The sequence below is a fragment of the Ranitomeya imitator genome, chromosome 4, assembly GCF_032444005.1.
Source record: "Ranitomeya imitator isolate aRanImi1 chromosome 4, aRanImi1.pri, whole genome shotgun sequence".
Classification (NCBI taxonomy): Eukaryota; Metazoa; Chordata; class Amphibia; order Anura; family Dendrobatidae; genus Ranitomeya; species Ranitomeya imitator.
In genome coordinates, this window is record NC_091285.1 from 551,908,020 (window position 1) to 551,931,587 (window position 23,568).

The following is a 23,568-nucleotide window of genomic DNA, read 5'->3' on the forward strand; positions in this document are numbered from 1 at the left end:
TCAATATTACTCGTGTTTATTTATGAAAAATACAGAAATATGGTGAAATTTTTTTAAATTTAGCAATTTTCAAATTTTGAATTTTTATGCCCTTAAATCAGGGAGATATGTCACACTAAATAGTTAATAAATAACATTTTCCACATGTCTACTTTACATCAGCACAATTTTGGAAGGAAGGAAGTTATAAGGGTTAAAATTGACTAGTGATTTCTCATTTTTACAACAAAATTTACAAAACCATTTTTTTAGGGACCATTTCATATCTACTCAAAAGTGACACCATTCTAAAAACTACACCCGTCAAGGTGCTGAAAACCACATTCGAGAAGTTTATTAACCCTTTATTTGCTTCTCAGGAACTGAAGCAATGTGGAAGAAAAAAATTTACATTTAACTTTTTTTTACAAATATTTTACTTCAGAACCATTTTTTTTTTAATTTTCACAAGTGTAAACAGAGAAATGGAACCTTAAAATTTGTTGTGCAATTTTTCCTGAATACGCCGATACCCCATATGTGGGGGTAAACCACTGTTTGGGTGCACGGCAGGGTTTGGAAGAGAAGGAGCGCCGTTTGACTTTTCAAGGCAGAATTGGCTGGAATTGAGATCGGACGCCATGTCGCTTTTGGGGAGCCCCTGATGTTCCTTAACAGTAAAAACCCCCCACAAGTGACAACATTTTGGAAACTAGACCACTTAAGTAACTTATCTAGATGTGTGGTGAGCACTTTGAACCCTCAAGTGCTTCACAGAAGTTTATAACGCAGAGCCATGAAAATAAATAATCATAATTTTCCCCCAAAATGATATTTTTGCCCCCAAATTTTTATTTTCACAAGGGTAACAGGAGAAATTAGACCTCCAAAGATGTTGGGCAATTTGTCCTGAGTACGCCGATACCCTACATGTGGGGGTAGACCACTGTTTTGGCGCATGGCTGAGCTCGGAAGGGAAGGAACGCCGTTTGACATTTTCAATGCAGAATTGAGCTTATAAATACTAAGATAAAATACTGGCCTAATACTGAGCGTGTGAATGTCGCCTTATACACAGCCTCCACCTGCAGCACCTCACTCTTCTCTATAAACAGCCTCATATTGCAACTGCAGCAGCACCTCAATTCTCTCATTTTCCCCCTCACATCTCTATCCATGAGGCTCCTCCCTTTCCCTTGACATCATGCCTCACAGGAGCAACTCCATTCTAGACACAATGGCACTAGATGTGGCCTGTGTCGGCTATGTACAGTTATATAAAGAAACTCGGCACTCAACTTAAATGATCAAGTGGTGATTTATTGTTGTCCACTGTAGTAGTAAAACGCACTTACTTACTTCAGACCTTCTTCAGTTACAGATTACAGTGCGTCTATTGGAATAGCTGGACCAATAGGTTCAGTAGAGAAATGCTTGATCAGTCTGATTATCCATCAAAAATAGTAATGGCGGAGACATTAGAGCCTGTACTTCAGTGGAGACAGTGCGGACAGCAATACGTACCTGGAGGTCAAGTCGGCCACACTTGGGAATAATTGGTAAAATGTATCTATACCCACTTCTGAAAGCAACTATGGATCCATCAAACCATCAAGACTTGGCTGGCCCCATTCATTTACTGGATGTGATGGAAAACAAAGTTATCATTGTCTCCAAATGTAACTACTTTTGTCAATTACTGCCTTTCAGGATCCCAAGACCTTTTCTTTTTGTTACACGCTAAATTGATTTTTATTTCAAATATACTGTAATATCTTGACTTACGAGTTTAAGTTGTTCGGTGACAAAGCTCCTCCTAACTCAATTTGCTGTTATAACAAATTATATTTCCCCATTAAAATGAATTTAAAAGCTATTAATCCATTCCAGCTCTCCAAAAACCACACCAATTTTTTTGTCAGGTGTTTTTAAATAAGAAAAATGTACTTTCTTAATAACAAATACAGTAATGTACAGTATGAAAAACAATTAAGCATGTAATAAACTATTGCTGTCTCAACTCTGTTAACACGTGTCCCGACACCACAGGCTCTCTACCTGTCCCTAACCCTAAGGGCGCACTAGCTCGCTCTGTTCCCCGTTTTACTTCTGATAGTGAAAATGTCGAAACAACATACCTTGCCTAAGCTCCTGAATCCACCCTCAGCCTGTACCCGTCCCTCACCCAGGGAAGAGGGGAGTAGTAGTGCACCGTAATACACCAACCAGACTAACAAGGTAATACGAACAGGGGTAACGAAAAATGTAAAACGCACAAATATACCCACACATATAACAGAAGAATGCATCTGGGAGTGGAAGATGGGGCTAAAGCAAAGTAAAGGAAGGACCTACCGACAATCTGCAAGGACTTTGAAGAGTTGGGGAAGAAAGTAAAGGAACTGGATGCACAGGTAGTTTTTACTTCTATCCTTCCAGTAGACGGGCATGGCACCAGGAGATGGAACAGGATCCTTGATGCAAACAACTGGCTAAGACGATGGTGCAGACAACAAGGATTTGGATTCCTGGACCACGGTGTGAATTACTGGTATGATGGACTCCTCGCCAGAGACGGACTACACCTCAACAAACCTGGGAAACACACATTCGCCAGAAGACTCGCTACACTCATCAGGAGGGCGTTAAACTAGAAGAAGAGGGGACGGGAAGAAAAACATTAGACTCGAACAAAGACGACCCAGGAAAACATACTCAGAAGGGAGGTAAGAACATTTCTAAAACAATCCACAGTGAGGAGATTGGAACAAAACAAAATCCTCTAAACTGCATGCTCGCAAACGCCAGAAGCCTGACAAACAAGATGGAAGAACTAGAAGCAGAAATATCTACAGGTAACTTTGACATAGTGGGAATAACCGAGACATGGTTAGATGAAAGCTATGACTGGGCAGTTAACTTACAGGGTTACAGTCTGTTTAGAAAGGATCATAAAAATCGGAGAGGAGGAGGGGTTTGTCTCTATGTAAAGTCTTGTCTAAAGTCCACTTTAAGGGAGGATATTAGCGAAGGGAATGAGGATGTCGAGTCCATATGGGTTGAAATTCATGGAGGGAAAAATGGTAACAAAATTCTCATTGGGGTCTGTTACAAACCCCCAAATATAACAGAAAGCATGGAAAGTCTACTTCTAAAGCAGATAGATGAAGCTGCAACCCATAATGAGGTCCTGGTTATGGGGGACTTTAACTACCCGGATATTAACTGGGAAACAGAAACCTGTGAAACCCATAAAGGCAACAGGTTTCTGCTAATAACCAAGAAAAATTATCTTTCACAATTGGTGCAGAATCCAACCAGAGGAGCAGCACTTTTAGACCTAATACTATCTAATAGACCTGACAGAATAACAAATCTGCAGGTGGTTGGGCATTTAGGAAATAGCGACCACAATATTGTGCAGTTTCACCTGTCTTTCACTAGGGGGACTTGTCAGGGAGTCACAAAAACATTGAACTTTAGGAAGGCAAAGTTTGACCAGCTTAGAGATGCCCTTAATCTGGTAGACTGGGACAATATCCTCAGAAATGAGAATACAGATAATAAATGGGAAATGTTTAAGAACATCCTAAATAGGCAGTGTAAGCGGTTTATACCTTGTGGGAATAAAAGGACTAGAAATAGGAAAAACCCAATGTGGCTAAACAAAGAAGTAAGACAGGCAATTAACAGTAAAAAGAAAGCATTTGCACTACTAAAGCAGGATGGCACCATTGAAGCTCTAAAAAACTATAGGGAGAAAAATACTTTATCTAAAAAACTAATTAAAGCTGCCAAAAAGGAAACAGAGAAGCACATTGCTAAGGAGAGTAAAACTAATCCCAAACTGTTCTTCAACTATATCAATAGTAAAAGAATAAAAACTGAAAATGTAGGCCCCTTAAAAAATAGTGAGGAAAGAATGGTTGTAGATGACGAGGAAAAAGCTAACATATTAAACACCTTCTTCTCCACGGTATTCACGGTGGAAAATGAAATGCTAGGTGAAATCCCAAGAAACAATGAAAACCCTATATTAAGGGTCACCAATCTAACCCAAGAAGAGGTGCGAAACCGGCTAAATAAGATTAAAATAGATAAATCTCCGGGTCCGGATGGCATACACCCACGAGTACTAAGAGAACTAAGTAATGTAATAGATAAACCATTATTTCTTATTTTTAGTGACTCTATAGCGACAGGGTCTGTTCCGCAGGACTGGCGCATAGCAAATGTGGTGCCAATATTCAAAAAGGGCTCTGAAAGTGAACCTGGAAATTATAGGCCAGTAAGTCTAACCTCTATTGTTGGTAAAATATTTGAAGGGTTTCTGGGGGATGTTATTCTGGATTATCTCAATGAGAATAACTGTTTAACTCCATATCAGCATGGGTTTATGAGAAATCGCTCCTGTCAAACCAATCTAATCAGTTTTTATGAAGAGGTAAGCTATAGACTGGACCACGGTGAGTCATTGGATGTGGTATATCTCGATTTTTCCAAAGCGTTTGATACCGTGCCGCACAAGAGGTTGGTACACAAAATGAGAATGCTTGGTCTGGGGGAAAATGTGTGTAAATGGGTTAGTAACTGGCTTAGTGATAGAAAGCAGAGGGTGGTTATAAATGGAATAGTCTCTAACTGGGTCGCTGTGACCAGTGGGGTACCGCAGGGGTCAGTATTGGGACCTGTTCTCTTCAACATATTCATTAATGATCTGGTAGAAGGTTTACACAGTAAAATATCGATATTTGCAGATGATACAAAACTATGTAAAGCAGTTAATACAAGAGAAGATAGTATTCTGCTACAGATGGATCTGGATAAGTTGGAAACTTGGGCTGAAAGGTGGCAGATGAGGTTTAACAATGATAAATGTAAGGTTATACACATGGGAAGAGGGAATCAATATCACCATTACACACTGAACGGGAAACCACTGGGTAAATCTGACAGGGAGAAGGACTTGGGGATCCTAGTTAATGATAAACTTACCTGGAGCAGCCAGTGCCAGGTAGCAGCTGCCAAGGCAAACAGGATCATGGGGTGCATTAAAAGAGGTCTGGATACACATGATGAGAGCATTATACTGCCTCTGTACAAATCCCTAGTTAGACCGCACATGGAGTACTGTGTCCAGTTTTGGGCACCGGTGCTCAGGAAGGATATAATGGAACTAGAGAGAGTACAAAGGAGGGCAACAAAATTAATAAAGGGGATGGGAGAACTACAATACCCAGATAGATTAGCGAAATTAGGATTATTTAGTCTAGAAAAAAGACGACTGAGGGGCGATCTAATAACCATGTATAAGTATATAAGGGGACAATACAAATATCTCGCTGAGGATCTGTTTATACCAAGGAAGGTGACGGGCACAAGGGGCATTCTTTGCATCTGGAGGAGAGAAGGTTTTTCCCCCAACATAGAAGAGGATTCTTTACTGTTAGGGCAGTGAGAATCTGGAATTGCTTGCCTGAGGAGGTGGTGATGGCGAACTCAGTCGAGGGGTTCAAGAGAGGCCTGGATGTCTTCCTGGAGCAGAACAATATTGTATCATACAATTATTAGGTTCTGTAGAAGGACGTAGATCTGGGTATTTATTATGATGGAATATAGGCTGAACTGGATGGACAAATGTCTTTTTTCGGCCTTACTAACTATGTTACTATGTTACTATGTAAAGTAGAAGAAAGGGTATTATCACACACTCATAACCTAGCAATAGTCACAGATGAACCCGCCAAACGTCTTCTTCTATAACAACCAGCAACAACCTCCAGCCATCCAGCATAAGCTAACTCTGACAATGAGTGCTAGCCAGGGCCTAGTTTAAATAGGAGACCGGAGTGGTTAACAGTGCCCAGCTGAGAGCCTAAATGCTCCAAGAGCTCCTAAAAGAGCAGAATATCCCTTGCACTGCCAATATAAATTTACACCATTTAATAAGAAGGTTAAGTGCTTCTAATCAAACACTGCGGTCTTCTGGCTTCTCTCTGTCACGGTAAACCAGTGACAATTGCACTGTACTTTTTTTCTTGTTAATTGTTTTAATTTTTATCTTTTTTTAATACAGTAACTTCACTTACCGGTAATCAAATTTACTTAATCATCTTCTTCACTGACATTTTCTTTTTCAACACACTTTCATTGCTTTTATTTATATAAAGATATTTACATATGGAGTCAGCACTATAATTCAGAAAATAAATGTGCTCATAAATAAATAAAGCAAGTAAGCAAATGGCGACATACAATATAAATATAGCAAATATTGAACGATGAAGCCAACACTCCAAAGAGTCATAGAGTGCACGTAAGGCCGGGGTCACACTAGACCGTAATACGGCCGAGGGCAATGCGATAAAAAATCGCATTGCACTCGGACCAATGTTACCATATGGGGCCGCTCCCACCAGCCGACTTTTTGTCGGCCGTTTTCCTCGGCATGCTGCGATTGTCTGGGACTGAGGAAAACTCTCGGCTCACTCGCACCCATATAAGCCTATGGGTGCGAGTGAGACAGCGCACACCACTTGGATATCATCCGAGTGATGTGCGCTATAAGCGGACCCCAGCAATGGAGGAGATGGAGAAATTCATTTCTCCGCCTCCTCCGCAGCTGTGCTCCGATCCTCCCTGTGCGAGAGAATCGGAGCACAGACGCATGACACTCGGCTCCTGCTCTGCTGCAAGCAGGAGCTGAGTGTCATTAGCATATCCCATCCGATGATCTCGCATCGGACGCAATACGCTATTGTGACCCCTGCCTAATAGTGCAGTATACTCTACCTGACTTCGCTTGTGAAATAACGTATTGCCATAGAAAAAATAGCAGAAGCATAAACCAAAAAATAACCATTATCCTATGCACAGCCTCATGTCAAATGCATGCAGCATACAATACTAAACTAGAATCCACCCTGGAAAATGATTTGCAAGAAAAGGTTAAAAGTGCAACTGACAGGGCACCTCATTTTCTTAGGACCCATGGTGACTCGCTGGTTACTCAAATTTTGTCTAGCATCATAAAACAACAAATCAACCAAGTGACAGCTAGTATATCAGAAAATTTGTTAGTGGATGCACTCATTTGTCAATGTATTACTGTATTTGGAATTACACTAGATGTCACTTAATCTTTGAAATACAATCGCTCCCTAAAATCCATGAGGCGTGAGTGATCCAAACCTTTTTCTTTATCATCAAGAAGCCATCCTTTCGACAGCTATAGATTAGCTAAGAAACTCCAACCAACAAGCTGTTGATTTCAGTGCAAGAATATAATAATTCTACCCCACAACGACCGCCGATACGCCTTTTAACGGCGGCAGTTAGGGGTACTTAAACCACAGCGTCGTTTTTTAATGGCTCTGAGAAATAAGTGTATAGCACCCCCTAGATTCGGAATTTCTCTGGGGTCTCGGCTACTGGGGTTAGTTGAGACCCCAGAGAACATGAGTTGGGTCTGTTTTTACTGAACCCGGTGTTGCGATCGCCGCTATTAATGTTATAACGACGACCGGAAAAAAAGTCAGATTTTCCATTTAACTTCTCTCTTATCTGATGTGATCGCACATCAGAGGAGAGAGAAATATGGTCCCCCGATCACCCCCCGGAGCCTGTGGCGCCCATGCATGCCCCTGTGAAGTCCCAAGCCTGCCGGCATCTTCTTTCGGTAGAAAATCGTGGGCGCATGTGCAGTGCGCCCACCTAGATCTGCCGGCTGGCACCTGGCAACAATAGGAAAAATGTTCCAATTGGTTCATTTTGATCACTGTGATAGACACTATCACAGTAATCAAAATAAAAAATAGTAAATAAAACCCCCTTGTATCACTCCCTTTGTTAGGGAAAAATAATGAAATAAAAAAATTATTTAAATTTTTCCATTAGGGTTAGATTTGGGCTAAAGTGAGTTGGGCTAAAGTTAGGGTTAGGGCTAAGGTTAGGGCTATGGTTAGGGCTATGTCGAGGTTAGGGCTAAGGCTAGGTTAAGGGCTAGGGTTATGGCTAGGGTTAGGTCTAGGGCTAGGTTTAGGTTTAGGGCTAGGATTGGGATTAGAGTTAGGGGTGTGTTATGGTTAGGTTTGTGGTTAAGGTTATGGTTAGGGTTGGGATTAGGGTTAGGCATGTGTTGGGTTTAAACTTGTGGTTAGGGTTATGGCTAGAGTTGGGATTAAGGTTAGGGGTGTGTTGGGGTTAGGGTTGGAGTTAGAATTGGGGGGATTCCACTGTTTTGGTACATCAGGGGGTCTTCAAACATGACATGGCACCACCATTGATTCCAGCCAATTTTGAGTCACACCGCGATCAAACATGATCGCGGTGTGCCGGCGGTACAGGGAAGCATCGCGCAGGGATGGGGCTCCCTGCGTGCTTTCCTGAGACAATCGGTACAAGGTGATGTACTCACCTTGTACCGAGCGTCTTCTCCCTGCAGTCCCCGGATCCAAAATGGCCACGGGGCTGCATCCAGGTCCTGCAGGGAGTACTTCCGGGTCGACTGCAGGCGCTGGTAAGCCAGGCTAAGCCTGCAGCGATGTGAGTGAGATCGCCGATCTTACAGAGTGCTGTGCAAACTATCAGTAAAGTAAAGTAAAAAAGTTAAAAAAAAAATTTCCATATGCGTAAAAAAAAAAAAAATCCTAAATAAATAAATAAAAAAAATATTATTCCCATAAATACATTTCTTTATCTAAAAAAAAAAAACAATAAAAGAACACATATTTAGTATTGCCGTGTCCGTAACGACCCAACCTATAAGACTGTCCCACTAGTTAACCCCTTCAGTGAACACCGTAAGAAAAAAAAAACGAGCCAAAAAACAACGCTTTACTATCATACCGCCAAACAAAAAGTGAAATAACACACGATCAAAAAGACGGATATAAATAACCATGGTACTGCTAAAAACATCATCTTCTCCCACAAAAAACGAGATGCCACACAGCATCATAAGCAAAAAAATAAAAAAGTTATAATCCTCTGAATAAAGCGATGCCAAAATAATTATTTTTTCTATAAAATAGCTTTTATCGTATAAAAGCGCCAAAACATAAAAAAATTGATATAAATGACATATCGCTGTAATCGTACTGACCCGACGAATAAAACTGCTTTATCAATTTTACCAAATGCGGAACGGTATAAACGCCTCCCCCAAAAGAAATTCATGAATAGCTGGTTTTTGGTCATTCTGCCTCACAAAAATCGGAATAAAAAGTGATCAAAAACTATAACGTGTCCGAAAATGTTACCAATAAAAATGTCAACTTGTCCCGCAAAAAACAAGACTTCAGATGACTCTGTGGAAAAAAATATGGCAAAATTATAGGTCTCAAAATGTGGAGACGCAAAAACTTTTTTGCTATAAAAAGTGTCTTTTAGTGTGTGACAGCTGCCAATCATAAAAATCCGATATAAAAAAACGCTCTAAAAGTAAATCAAACCCCCCTTCATCACCCCCTTAGTTAGGGAAAAATAATAAAATTAAAAAAATGGATGTATTTCCATTTTCCCATTAGGGCTTGGGTTAGGGCTAGGGTTAGGACTAGGGTTAGGGCTAGGGTTAAGGCTAGGGTTAGGGTTAAGGCTATGGTTAGGGCTAGGGTTAGGGCTAGGGTTGGGGCTAGGGTTGGGGCTAGGGTTAGGGCTAGGGTTAGGGTTAGGGCTAGGGTTGGGGCTAGGGTTAAGGCTAAGGTTAGGGCTAGGGTTGGGGCTAGGGTTAAGGCTAAGGTTAGGGCTAGGGTTGGGGCTAGGGTTAAGGCTAGGGTTAGGGTTAGGGTTGGGGCTAGAGTTAGGGCTAGGGTTAGGGTTAGGGTTGGGGCTAGGGTTGGAGCTAAAGATAGGGTTAGGGTTGGGGCTAAAGTTAGGGTTAGGGTTGGTGCTAAAGTTAGGGATAGGGTTGGAGCTAAAGTCAGGGTTAGGGTTTGGATTACATTTACGGTTGGGATTAGGGTTGGGATTAGAGTTAGGGGTGTGTCTGGGTTAAAGGTGTGGTTAGGGTTAACATTGGGATTAGGGTTAGGGGTGTTGTTGGATTAGGGTTTTAGGTAGAATTGGGGAGTTTCCACTGTTCAGGCACATCAGGGGCTCTCCAAATGTGACATGGTGTCTGATCTCAATTCCAGCCAATTCTGCGTTGAAAAAGTAAAACAGTGTTCCTTCCCTTCCGAGCTCTCTGGTGCGCCCAAACAGGGGTTTACCCTGTTCTCTGGTATCCTTGGGAAAATAAAAATTTGGGGGGCTAAAAATCATTTTTGTGGGAAAAATAAGATTTTTTTTTATTTTCACGGCTCTGCGTTGAAAACTGCAGTGAAACACTTGGGGGTTCAAAGTTCTCACAACACATCTAGATCAGTTCCCGGGGAGGTCTAGTTTCCAATATGGAGTCACTTGTGGGGGGGTTCTACTGTTTGGGTACATCAGGGGCTCTGCAAATGCAATGTGACACCTGCAGACCAATCCATCTAAGTCTGCTTTCCAAATGGCACTCCTTCCGAGCTCTGCCATGCGCCCAAACAGTGGTTCCCCCCCACATATGGGTTATCAGCGTACTCTGGACAAATGGGACAACAACTTTTTGGGTCCAATTTATCCTGTTACCCTTGTGAAAATACAATACTGGTGGCTAAAAAATCATTTTTGTGAAAAAAGAAAAGAATTTTTATTTTCACGGCTCTGCGTTATAAACTGTAGTGAAACACTTGGGGGTTCAAAGTTCTCACAACACATCTAGATAAGTTTCTTGGGAGGTCTAGTTTCCAATATGGGGTCACTTGTGGGGGGTTTGTACTGTTTGGGTACATCAGGGGCTCTGCAAATGCAACGTGACTCCTGAAAACAAATCCATCTAAGTCTGTATTCCAAATGGCACTCCTTCCCTTCCGAGCTCTGCCATGCGCCCAAACAGTGGTTCCCCCCACATATGGGGTATCAGCGTACTCAGGACAAATTGGACAACAACTTTTGGGGTCCAATTTATCTTGTTACCCTTGTGAAAATACAAAACTGGGGACTAAAAATCATTTTTTTGAAAAAAAAAGAATTTTTATTTTCACGGCTCTGCGCTATAAACTGTAGTGAAACACTTGGGGGTTCAAAGCTCTCAAAACACATCTATATAAGTTCCTTAGGGGGTCTACTTTCCAAAATTGTGTCACTTGTTGGGGGTTTCAATGTTTAGGCACATCAGGGGCTCTCCAAACGCAACATGGCGTCCCATCTCAATTCCAGTCAATTTTGCATTGAAAAGTCAAATGGCGCTCCTTCTCTTCCAAGCTCTACCCAAACAATGGTTTACACCCACATATGGGGTATCAGCATACTCAGGACAAACTGCACAACAACGTTTGTGGTCTAATTTCTTCTCTTACCCTTGGGAAAATATAAAATTGGGGGCAAAAAGATCATTTTTGTGAAAAAATATGATTTTTTATTTTTACGGCTCTGCATTATAAACTTCTATGAAGCACTTAGTGGGTCAAAGTGCTCACCACACATCTAGATAAGTTCCTTAAGGGGTCTACTTTCCAAAATGGTGTCACTTGTGGGGGGTTTCAATGTTTAGGCACATCAGGGGCTCTCCAAACGCAACATGGCGTCCCATCTCAATTCCAATCAATTTTGCATTGAAAAGTCAAATGGCACTCCTTCCCTTCCGAGCTCTGCCATGCGCCCCAACAATGGTTTAGACCCACATATGGGGTATCAGTGTACTCAGGACAAATTGCACAACAACTTTTGTGGTCTAATTTCTTCTCTTACCCTTGGGAAAATAAAAAATTGGGGGCAAAAAATCATTTTTGTGAAAAAATATGATTTTTTATTTTTACGGCTCTGCATTATAAACTTCTATGAAGCACTTGGTGGGTCCAAGTGCTCACCACACATCTAGATAAGTTCTTTAAGGGGTCTACTTTCCAAAATGGTGTCACTTGTGGGGGGTTTCAATGTTTAGGCACATCAGGGGCTCTCCAAACGCAACATGGCGTCCCATCTCAATTCCAATCAATTTTGCATTGAAAAGTCAAATGGCACTCCTTCCCTTCCGAGCTCTGCCATGCGCCCCAACAATGGTTTAGACCCACATATGGGGTATCAGTGTACTCAGGACAAATTGCACAACAACTTTTGTGGTCTAATTTCTTCTCTTACCCTTGGGAAAATATAAAATTGGGGGCAAAAAGATCATTTTTGTGAAAAAATATGATTTTTTATTTTTACGGCTCTGCATTATAAACTTCTATGAAGCACTTAGTGGGTCAAAGTGCTCACCACACATCTAGATAAGTTCCTTAAGGGGTCTACTTTCCAAAATGGTGTCACTTGTGGGGGGTTTCAATGTTTAGGCACATCAGGGGCTCTCCAAACGCAACATGGCGTCCCATCTCAATTCCAATCAATTTTGCATTGAAAAGTCAAATGGCACTCCTTCCCTTCCGAGCTCTGCCATGCGCCCCAACAATGGTTTAGACCCACATATGGGGTATCAGTGTACTCAGGACAAATTGCACAACAACTTTTGTGGTCTAATTTCTTCTCTTACCCTTGGGAAAATAAAAAATTGGGGGCAAAAAATCATTTTTGTGAAAAAATATGATTTTTTATTTTTACGGCTCTGCATTATAAACTTCTATGAAGCACTTGGTGGGTCCAAGTGCTCACCACACATCTAGATAAGTTCTTTAAGGGGTCTACTTTCCAAAATGGTGTCACTTGTGGGGGGTTTCCATGTTTAGGCACATCAGGGGCTCTCCAAACGCAACATGGCGTCCCATCTCAATTCCAGTCAATTTTGCACTGAAAAGTCAAATGGCGCTCCTTTCCTTCCGAGCTCTGCCATGCGCCCAAACAGTGGTTTACCCCCACATATGGGGTATCATCGTACTCAGGACAAATTGTACAACAACATTGGGGGTCCATTTTCTCCTGTTACCCTTGGTAAAAAAAAACAAATTGGAGCTGAAATAAATTTTGTGTGAAAAAAGTTAAATGTTCATTTTTATTTAAACATTCCAAAAATTCCTGTAAAACATCTGAAGGGTTAATAAACTTCTTGAATGTGGTTTTGAGCACCTTGAGGCGTGCAGTTTTTAGAATGGTGTCACACTTGGGTATTTTCTATCATATAGACCCCTCAAAATGACTTCAAATGAGATGTGGTCCCTAAAAAAAAAATGGTGTTGTAAGAATGAGAAATTGCTGGTCAATTTTTAACCCTTATAACTCCCTAATAAAATTAAAATTTGGTTCCAAAATTGTGCTGATGTAAAGTAGACATGTGAGAAATGTTACTTCTTAAGTATTTTGCCTGACATATCTCTGTGATTTAAGGGCATAAAAATTAAAAGTTGGAAAATTGCAAAATTTTCAAAATTTTTGCCAAATTTCCGTTTTTTTCTCAAATAAACGCAACTTATATCGAATAAATTTTACCACTACCATAAAGTACAATATCTCAAGAGAAAAAAATGTCAGAATCGCCAAGATCCGTTGAAGCGTTCCAGAGTTATAACCTCATAAAGGGACAGTGGTCAGAATTGTAAAAATTGGCCCGGTCATTACCGTGCAAACCACCCTCAGGGCTTAAAGGGACACTGTCACCTGAATTTGGAGGGAACAATCTTCAGCCATGGAGGCGGGGTTTTGGGGTTTTTGATTCACCCTTTCCTTACCCGCTGGCTGCATGCTGGCTGCAATATTGGATTGAAGTTCATTCTCTGTCCTCCATAGTACACACCTGCGCAAGGCAACATTACCTTGTGCAGGCATGTACTACTGAGGACAGAGAATGAACTTCAATCCAATATTGCAGCCAGCATGCAGCCAGCGGGTAAGGAAAGGGTGAATCAAAAACCCCAAAACCCCGCCTCCATGGCTGAAGATTGTTCCCTCCAAATTCAGGTGACAGTGTCCCTTTAAGGGGTTAAGGACATAAAAATAAAAATTTTGAACATGGCAAAATGTTTAAAATTTTTGCCAAATTCCCATTTTTTCACAAATAAACGCAGGTAATATCAAAGAAATTATACCACTATCATGAAGTACAATATGTCACGAGAAAACAGTCTCACAATCAATTAGATACATTGAAGCGTTCCAGAGTTATGACCTCATAAAGTGACAGTAAATTTTGTAATAATTGGCTTGCTCAGGAAGTTGAAAACAGGCTTTGCAGTGAAGCAGTTAAATATGTAATGTGATATGGAAAATGGAAAAAAAAACAATTAAAATACATTTAACATAAAAACTTGATGTAAATGATAGATAATTTTTTGAAGATTCATTCCCTTTGAGGAAAATCTTTCAGGAGCGTTTTACTACTTCATCTGAAATCAGCATGATGTAGGAAAAGACACCCTAAATCCAATTATGTATAGCTTAGTTTACTGGGTGTACTGGAACAGTTGTGACTAGGGTTGAGCGAAACGGGTCGGCCACTTTCAGAAGTCGCCGACTTTTGGCAAAGTCGGGTTTCATGAAACCCGACCCGACCCCTGTGTGGGGTCGGCCATGAAGTCGGCAATCTTCTGAATGTGGTTCCGGAATTCCAATCTCGATTTCCGATATGTTTGCAATATCGGAAATCGGTATCGGAATCCATATTTAATGTAAAATAAAGAATTAAAATAAAAAATATCGCTATACTTACCCTCTGACGCGCCCTGGTACTAACCGGGAACCTTCCTTCCTTCGAATCAGCGCTTCCAGGACCTTGACCTTGCGTGACGTCGCGCTGACGTCGCGGCTTGTGATTGGTCGCGCGGCCGCCCATGTGACCGCTCGCGCGACCAATCACAAGCCGCGACGTCACCGCGACGTCACGCAAGGTCCTGCAAGCGCTGATTCGAAGGAAGGAAGGTTCCCGGTTAGTACCAGGGCGCGTCAGAGGGTGAGTATATACCTAATAGGAATATACTCACCCTCGGACGTGCCCTGCTTCTTTCTGGGAGCCTTCCTTCCTAAGAATCAGCGCTTGCAGGACCTTGCGTGACGTCGCGGTGACGTTGCGGCTTGTGATTGGTTGCGCGAGCGGTCACATGGGCGGCCACGCGACCAATCACAAGCCGCGACATCACCGCGATGTCACCGCAAGGTCCTGGAAGCGCTGATTCGAAGGAAGGAAGGTTCCCGGTTAGTACCATGGCGCGTCAGAGGGTAAGTATAGCGATATTTTTTATTTTAATTCTTTATTTTACACTTAAATATGGATCCCAGGGCCTGAAGGAGAGTTTCCGCTCCTTCAGACCCTGGGAACCATTGGAAACCCAATGCACTGCATTGGGTTTCGAGTTTCGGCCGACCCCGACTTTTTTATAGGATCGGCCGATTTCACTCGACCCGACTTTTGAAAAAGTCGGGTTTCGTGAAACCCGACCCGATCCTATAAAAGTAAAGGTCGCTCAACCCTAGTTGTGACATAATCAGACTTTTTAGATGTAGTATGAAGCAGAGATGAAAAAGATTACCCTGCCCACACCAGGTTCTGTATATACATTGTCTATTGACAACAAGCAGTTTATCAAAGAAGGGGGCATGGTCAGACCAGGGCTCACGAGGTAGCAAGTCACAGCAATGATAATGTCATGGTGATAAAACCTTCACTGTAAGTAAATAAGAGCACACAGCCTGATAGTAAATGACGTATCACTGAATTCTGTGTTTTAACTCCTAAAACATACTGTTCGTAGTTTACATAACAAACACTTGCTAAAAAATTACCTTGAATTATAAAATACTTGTATCTACTTTGATGTAATCATTCAGTGGTTAAATGGGCCCCAGAACAAATTTTGTACTTGGTCCCAAAAATAAAAAAACTGATCTCACCCTCCCTGTTCACGTCTTCCACCTACACCCTGTACAGACATCAGCGATCATATTATAAACAACACAGCCACTATTGCCCTTCAGCTCCCATTCTTGCAGCAGTGGAATTCAGATTGCAGTGCTTGCATGTGAGCACCCTACTCCACTTTTAACTCAAAAGTCACTTCTTCTCTGGTGCGCACAGCGCTGCACTAGACTTCAGAGCTGGACATTGAAGGCTCAAGACAGTGCTACCCCTTTCTGTCAGTTTGTCTGCGAAACTGGGGCACCCTGCACCTCTCATACCCGGGTTGCTGAAATACCATGAACATTACATTCCTGTCACTATTCCTTCACATGTGTATCACGTCCCTTAGTTCATTGTATAGTTTTTGGTTGACAATATAGGAAAGCATTTAGTAGTCTTAGACTTGGAGAAGCGCCTGAGCAATTTTTTCACCAACTGATTTCAATTAACCCCTTAACCCCTAAGGGTGGTTTGCATGTTAATGATGGGCCAATTTTTACAATTCTGGCCACTGTCCCTTTATGAGGTTATAACTCTGGAATGCTTCCATGGATCCCGGTGATTCTAGCAATATTTTCTCATGACATATTTCACTTTATGATAATCATAAAATTTCTTTCATATGACTTGTGTTTATTTGTGAAAAAAATGGAAATTTTGCGAAAATTTTGAAAATTTCTCAATTTTCCAACTTTGAATATTCATGCCCTTAAATCACAGAGATATGTCACACAAAATACTTAATAAGTAACATTTCCCACATGTCTACTTTACATCAGCACAATTTTCAAACACATTTTTTCATTTGGTATTTGTAGCTGGGGGGCGAATATCCATGGCCCCTCTCTAAGCTATGAATATCAGCCCGCATCTGTCTGCGTAGCCTTTACTGGCTATTAAAATAGGGGGACCCAAAAAAAATGACGTGGGGTCCCCCTATATTTTATAGCCAGAAAGGCTACGCAGACAGCTGTGGGCTGATATTCATAGCCTAGAGAGGGGCCATGGATATTGGCCCCCCGGCTACAAATACCAGTCCGCAGCCGCCCCAGAAATGGCGCATCTGTAAGATGACATTAAGCCGGGTTAATAATAGAGAGGCGGCAATAAGACGCCTATACATTATTAATCCAATAGTAATAAAGGGTTAATAAAACACACACACATTAGGAAAAAAGTATTTTAATATTCTTCATTTAACCATACTTACCATACTTCAGCGCCTGCAAAAAATGTAAAATAATAAACCGTATACTACCTGTCCGCCATAGTCCAATTAATAATGAGTGTCCCATGACGATCTCCCCTGTTATGATAGGCAATTCAGTAACACAATGTACATAGCGATCAGAGCACATACAGTGATCTGACAATAACCCAAAATAATAGAACGAGCTCTGAGACGTGGAAACTCTGTAGACCGCAATTCCTGATCCTCTTCAAACACAACTAGAGGCAGCTGTGGATTGCGCCTAACGCTCCCTATGCAACTCGGCACAGCCTGAGAAACTAACTAGCCTGAAGATAGAAAAATAAGCCTACCTTGCCTCAGAGAAATACCCCAAAGGAAAAGGCAGCCCCCCACATATAATGACTGTGAGTAAGATGAAAAGACAAACGTAGGGATGAAATAGATTCAGCAAAGTGAGGCCCGATATTCTAGACAGAACGAGGATAGGAAAGATAACTTTGCGGTCTACACAAAACCCTAAAGAAAACCACGCAAAGGGGGCAAAAAGACCCTCCGTACCGAACTAACGGCACGGAGGTACACCCTTTGCGTCCCAGAGCTTCCAGCAAAACAAATAGACAAGCTGGACAGAAAAAATAGCAACAAATAGCAAAGAAGCACTTAGCTATGCAGAGCAGCAGGCCACAGGAATGATCCAGAGAAACACAAGTCCAACACTGGAACATTGACAGGAAGCATGGATCAAAGCATCAGGTGGAGTTAAGTAGAGAAGCAGCTAACGACCTCACCAGATCACCTGAGGGAGGAAACTCAGAAGCTGCAGTACCACTTTCCTCCACAAACGGAAGCTCCCAGAGAGAATCAGCCGAAGTACCACTTGTGACCACAGGAGTGAACTCTGCCACAGAATTCACAACAGTACCCCCCCCTTGAGGAGGGCTCACCGAACCCTCACCAGAGCCCCCAGGCCGACCAGGATGAGCCACATGAAAGGCACGAACAAGATCGGGAGCATGGACATCAGAGGCAAAAACCCAGGAATTATCTTCCTGAGCATAACCCTTCCATTTAACCAGATACTGGAGTTTCCGTCTTGAAACACGAGAATCCAAAATCTTATCCACAATATACTCCAATTCCCCCTCCACCAAAACCGGGGCAGGAGGCTCAACAGATGGGACCATAGGTGCCATGTATCTCCGCAACAATGACCTATGGAATACGTTATGTATGGAAAAAGAATCTGGAAGGGTCAGACGAAAAGACACAGGATTAAGAACCTCAGAAATCCTATACGGACCAATAAAACGAGGTTTAAACTTAGGAGAGGAAACCTTCATAGGAATATGACGAGAAGATAACCAAACCAGATCCCCAACACGAAGTCGGGGACCCACACGGCGTCTGCGATTAGCGAAAAGTTGAGCCTTCTCCTGGGACAAGGTCAAATTGTCCACTACCTGAGTCCAAATCTGCTGCAACCTGTCCACCACAGTATCCACACCAGGACAGTCCGAAGACTCAACCTGTCCTGAAGAGAAACGAGGATGGAACCCAGAATTGCAGAAAAACGGCGAAACCAAGGTAGCCGAGCTGGCCCGATTATTAAGGGCGAACTCAGCCAAAGGCAAAAAGTACACCCAGTCATCCTGATCAGCAGAAACAAAGCATCTCAGATATGTTTCCAAGGTCTGATTGGCTCATTCGGTCTGGCCATTAGTCTGAGGATGGAAAGCCGAGGAAAAAGACAAGTCAATGCCCATCCTACCACAAAAGGCTCGCCAAAACCTCGAAACAAACTGGGAACCTCTGTCAGAAACAATATTCTCTGGAATGCCATGCAAACGAACCACATACTGGAAGAACAAAGGCACCAAATCAGAAGAGGAAGGCAATTTAGACAAGGGTACCAGATGGACCATCTTAGAAAAGCGATCACAGACCACCCAAATGACTGACATCTTTTGAAAAACGGGAAGGTCAGAAATAAAATCCATAGAGATATGTGTCCAAGGCCTCTTCGGGACCGGCAAGGGCAAAAGCAACCCACTGGCACGAGAACAGCAGGGCTTAGCCCGAGCACAAATCCCACAGGACTGCACAAAAGTACACACATCCCGCGACAGAGAGGGCCACCAAAAGGATCTAGCCACTAACTCTCTGGTACCAAAGATTCCAGGATGACTAGCCAACACCGAACAATGAAGTTCAGAGATAACTCTATTCGTCCACCTATCAGGGACAAACAGTTTCTCCGCTGGGCAACGATCAGGTTTATTAGCCTGAAATTTTTGCAGCACCCGCCGCAAATCAGGGGAGATGGCAGACACAATTACTCCTTCCTTGAGGATACCCGCCGGCTCAGATAAACCCGGAGAGTCAGGCACAAAACTCCTAGACAGAGCATCCGCCTTCACATTTTTAGAGCCCGGAAGGTACGAAATCACAAAGTCAAAACGGGCAAAAAACAACGACCAACGAGCTTGTCTAGGATTCAAGCGCTTGGCAGACTCGAGATAAGTCAAGTTCTTATGATCAGTCAATACCACCACGCGATGCTTAGCTCCTTCAAGCCAATGACGCCACTCCTCGAATGCCCACTTCATGGCCAGCAACTCTCGGTTGCCCACATCATAATTTCGCTCAGCAGGCGAAAACTTCCTTGAAAAGAAAGCGCATGGTTTTATCACTGAGCAACCAGAACCTCTCTGTGACAAAACAGCCCCTGCTCCAATCTCAGAAGCATCAACCTCGACCTGGAACGGAAGAGAAACATCTGGTTGACACAACACAGGGGCAGAAGAAAAACGACGCTTCAACTCTTGAAAAGCTTCCACAGCAGCAGAAGACCAATTGACCAAATCAGCACCCTTCTTGGTCAAATCGGTCAATGGTTTGGCAACACTAGAAAAATTGCAGATGAAGCGACGATAAAAATTAGCAAAGCCCAGGAACTTTTGCAGACTTTTCAGAGATGTCGGCTGAGTCCAATCATGGATGGCTTGGACCTTAACCGGATCCATCTCGATAGTAGAAGGGGAAAAGATGAACCCCAAAAATGAAACCTTCTGCACACCAAAGAGACACTTTGATCCCTTCACAAACAAAGAATTAGCACGCAGGACCTGAAAAACCGTTCTGACCTGCTTCACATGAGACTCCCAATCATCCAAGAAGATCAAAATGTCATCCAAGTACACAATCAGGAATTTATCCAGGTACTCACGGAAGATGTCATGCATAAAGGATTGAAACACTGATGGAGCCTTGGCAAGTCCGAACGGCATCACTAGATACTCAAAATGACCCTCGGGCGCATTAAATGCAGTTTTCCATTCATCGCCTTGCCTGATTCTCATCAGATTATACGCACCATGAAGATCTATCTTAGTGAACCAACTAGCCCCCTTAATCCGAGCAAACAAATCAGATAACAATGGCAAGGGGTACTGAAATTTAACAGTGATCTTATTAAGAAGGCGGTAATCTATACACGGTCTCAGCGAACCATCCTTCTTGGCTACAAAAAAGAACCCTGCTCCTAATGGCGACGATGACAGGCGAATATGCCCCTTCTCCAGGGATTCCTTCACATAACTGTGCATAGCGGTGTGCTCAGGCATGGATAAATTAAACAGTCGACCTTTTGGGAATTTACTACCAGGAATCAAATTGATAGCACAATCACAATCCCTATGCGGAGGCAGGGCATCAGACTTGGGCTCATCAAATACATCCCGGTAATCAGACAAGAACTCTGGAACCTCAGAAGGGGTGGATGACGAAATTGACAGAAATGGAACATCACCATGTACCCCCTGACAACCCCAGCTGGACACCAACATGGAATTCCAATCCAATACTGGATTATGGGCTTGTAGCCATGGCAACCCCAACACGACCACATCATGCAGATTATGCAACACCAGAAAGCGAATAACCTCCTGATGTGCAGGAGCCATGCACATGGTCAGCTGGGTCCAGTATTGAGGCTTATTCTTGGCCAAAGGTGTAGCATCAATTCCTCTCAATGGAATAGGACACTGCAAGGGCTCCAATAAAAACCCACAACGTTTAGCATAATCCAAGTCCATCAAATTCAGGGCAGTGCCTGAATCCACAAACGCCATGACAGAATACGACGACAAGGAGCATATCAAGGTAACGGACAGAAGAAATTTTGACTGTACAGTACCAATGGCGGCAGACCTAGCGAACCGCTTAGTGCGCTTAGGACAATCAGAGATAGCATGAGTGGAATCACCACAGTAGAAACACAGCCCATTCAGACGTCTGTGTTCTTGCCGTTCAACTCTGGTCATAGTCCTATTGCACTGCATAGGCTCAGGTTTAATCTCAGGTAATACCGCCAAATGGTACACAGATTTACGCTCACGCAAGCGTCGACCGATCTGAATGGCCAAAGACATAGACTCATTCAAACCAGCGGGCATAGGAAATCCCACCATGAAATCCTTAATGGCTTCAGAGAGACCCTTTCTGAAAATGGCTGCAAGCGCAGATTCATTCCATTGAGTGAGCATGGACCATTTTCTAAATTTCTGGCAATATAGCTGTATCTCATCCTTTCTGCCTGATCTACTGAATTAGGCTCATCGTACAGCAATCCAAGCGCCAGGAAAAACGCATCGATATCACTCAATGCAGGATCTCCTGACGCAAGAGAAAATGCCCAGTCCTGAGGGTCGCCACGCAAAAAAGAAATGACGATCCTAACCTGTTGTGCTGGGTCACCAGAGGAGCGAGGTTTCAAAGCCAGAAACAGTTTACAATTATTCTTGAAACTCAGAAATTTAGTTCTATCTCCAAAAAACAAATCTGGAATAGGAATTCTCGGTTCTAACAAAGAATTCTGAACCACAACATTTTGAATATCTTCAACTCTTGCCATGAGCTGATCTACACATGAAGACAGACCTTTAATGTTCATTGTAACACCTGTGTCCTGAACCACCCAAATGTCTAGGGGAAAAAAAAGACAAATCACAGTGCAAAGGAAAAAAAAAATGGTCTCAGAACTTCTTTTTTCCCTCTATTGAGAATCATTAGTACTTGGGCTTCCTGTACTGTTATGATAGGCAATTCAGTAACACAATGTACATAGCGATCAGAGCACATACAGTGATCTGGCAATAACCCAAAATAATAGAACGAGCTCTGAGACGTGGAAACTCTGTAGACCGCAATTCCTGATCCTCTCCAAACACAACTAGAGGCAGCTGTGGATTGCGCCTAACGCTCCCTATGCAACTCGGCACAGCCTGAGAAACTAACTAGCCTGAAGATAGAAAAATAAGCCTACCTTGCCTCAGAGAAATACCCCAAAGGAAAAGGTAGCCCCCCACATATAATGACTGTGAGTTAAGATGAAAAGACAAACGTAGGGATGAAATAGATTCAGCAAAGTGAGGCCCGATATTCTAGACAGAACGAGGATAGGAAAGATAACTTTGCGGTCTACACAAAACCCTAAAGAAAACCACGCAAAGGGGGCAAAAAGACCCTCCGTACCGAACTAACGTTACGGAGGTACACCCTTTGCGTCCCAGAGCTTCCAGCAAAACAAATAGACAAGCTGGACAGAAAAAATAGCAACAAATAGCAAAGAAGCACTTAGCTATGCAGAGCAGCAAGCCACAGGAATGATCCAGAGAAACACAAGTCCAACACTGGAACATTGACAGGAAGCATGGATCAACGCATCAGGTGGAGTTAAGTAGAGAAGCAGCTAACGACCTCACCAGATCACCTGAGGGAGGAAACTCAGAAGCTGCAGTACCACTTTCCTCCACAAACGGAAGCTCCCAGAGAGAATCAGCCGATGTACCACTTGTGACCACAGGAGTGAACTCTGCCACAGAATTCACAACACTCCCCTATAGAACAGTGACATCGGGTGATGTAACTGCTCTATAGGACCCTCAGTGACACACTGACAGGAGACAATGGCTCCTGCAGTGCATTACTGAAGTTACTATAGTTCAAAGTCTCACTTTATGGCAATTGCTGCGTGGGAAAATTTCTCACACAGCAAAGCCAAAAAGTGAGACTATCAAAGTCAAAGAAGGCTTGTCAGGAGCACTACTATTGTCAAGCGAAACATGAACCAGAGTGCTACACAATGCGTGGAAATACAAATACTTAGAAAGGAGAAAAAGACACTGCTGCTCTTTGAACTTTCGCTGTGGGGATTTGCCCTACTACTACCCCCTAGCACAGGGTCTGGTGTGGTTATTTGGTAGCAACTTTGGGTACGCCCTCATGTTGTAATTACTTGTGGCTGCATTTATGCACATATATATATGGTACCAGGAATTTTACCTCAGGCAAAAGTATATACCTTATTTTGCATCTAATCTTTGGTATGTGTACATATAACTGTGATTGCACTCGTATTTTTTCTTTTTTTTTTTTTGTGTTTTGGTCCAGCATTATATAAGTGTTTCTGATCCTCACTGATCATGTTTTAAATGGTTTTATATTTTGTATGTCCTTTGCTTTCATATAATAAAGTTGTATTTCATATCTGTGTATA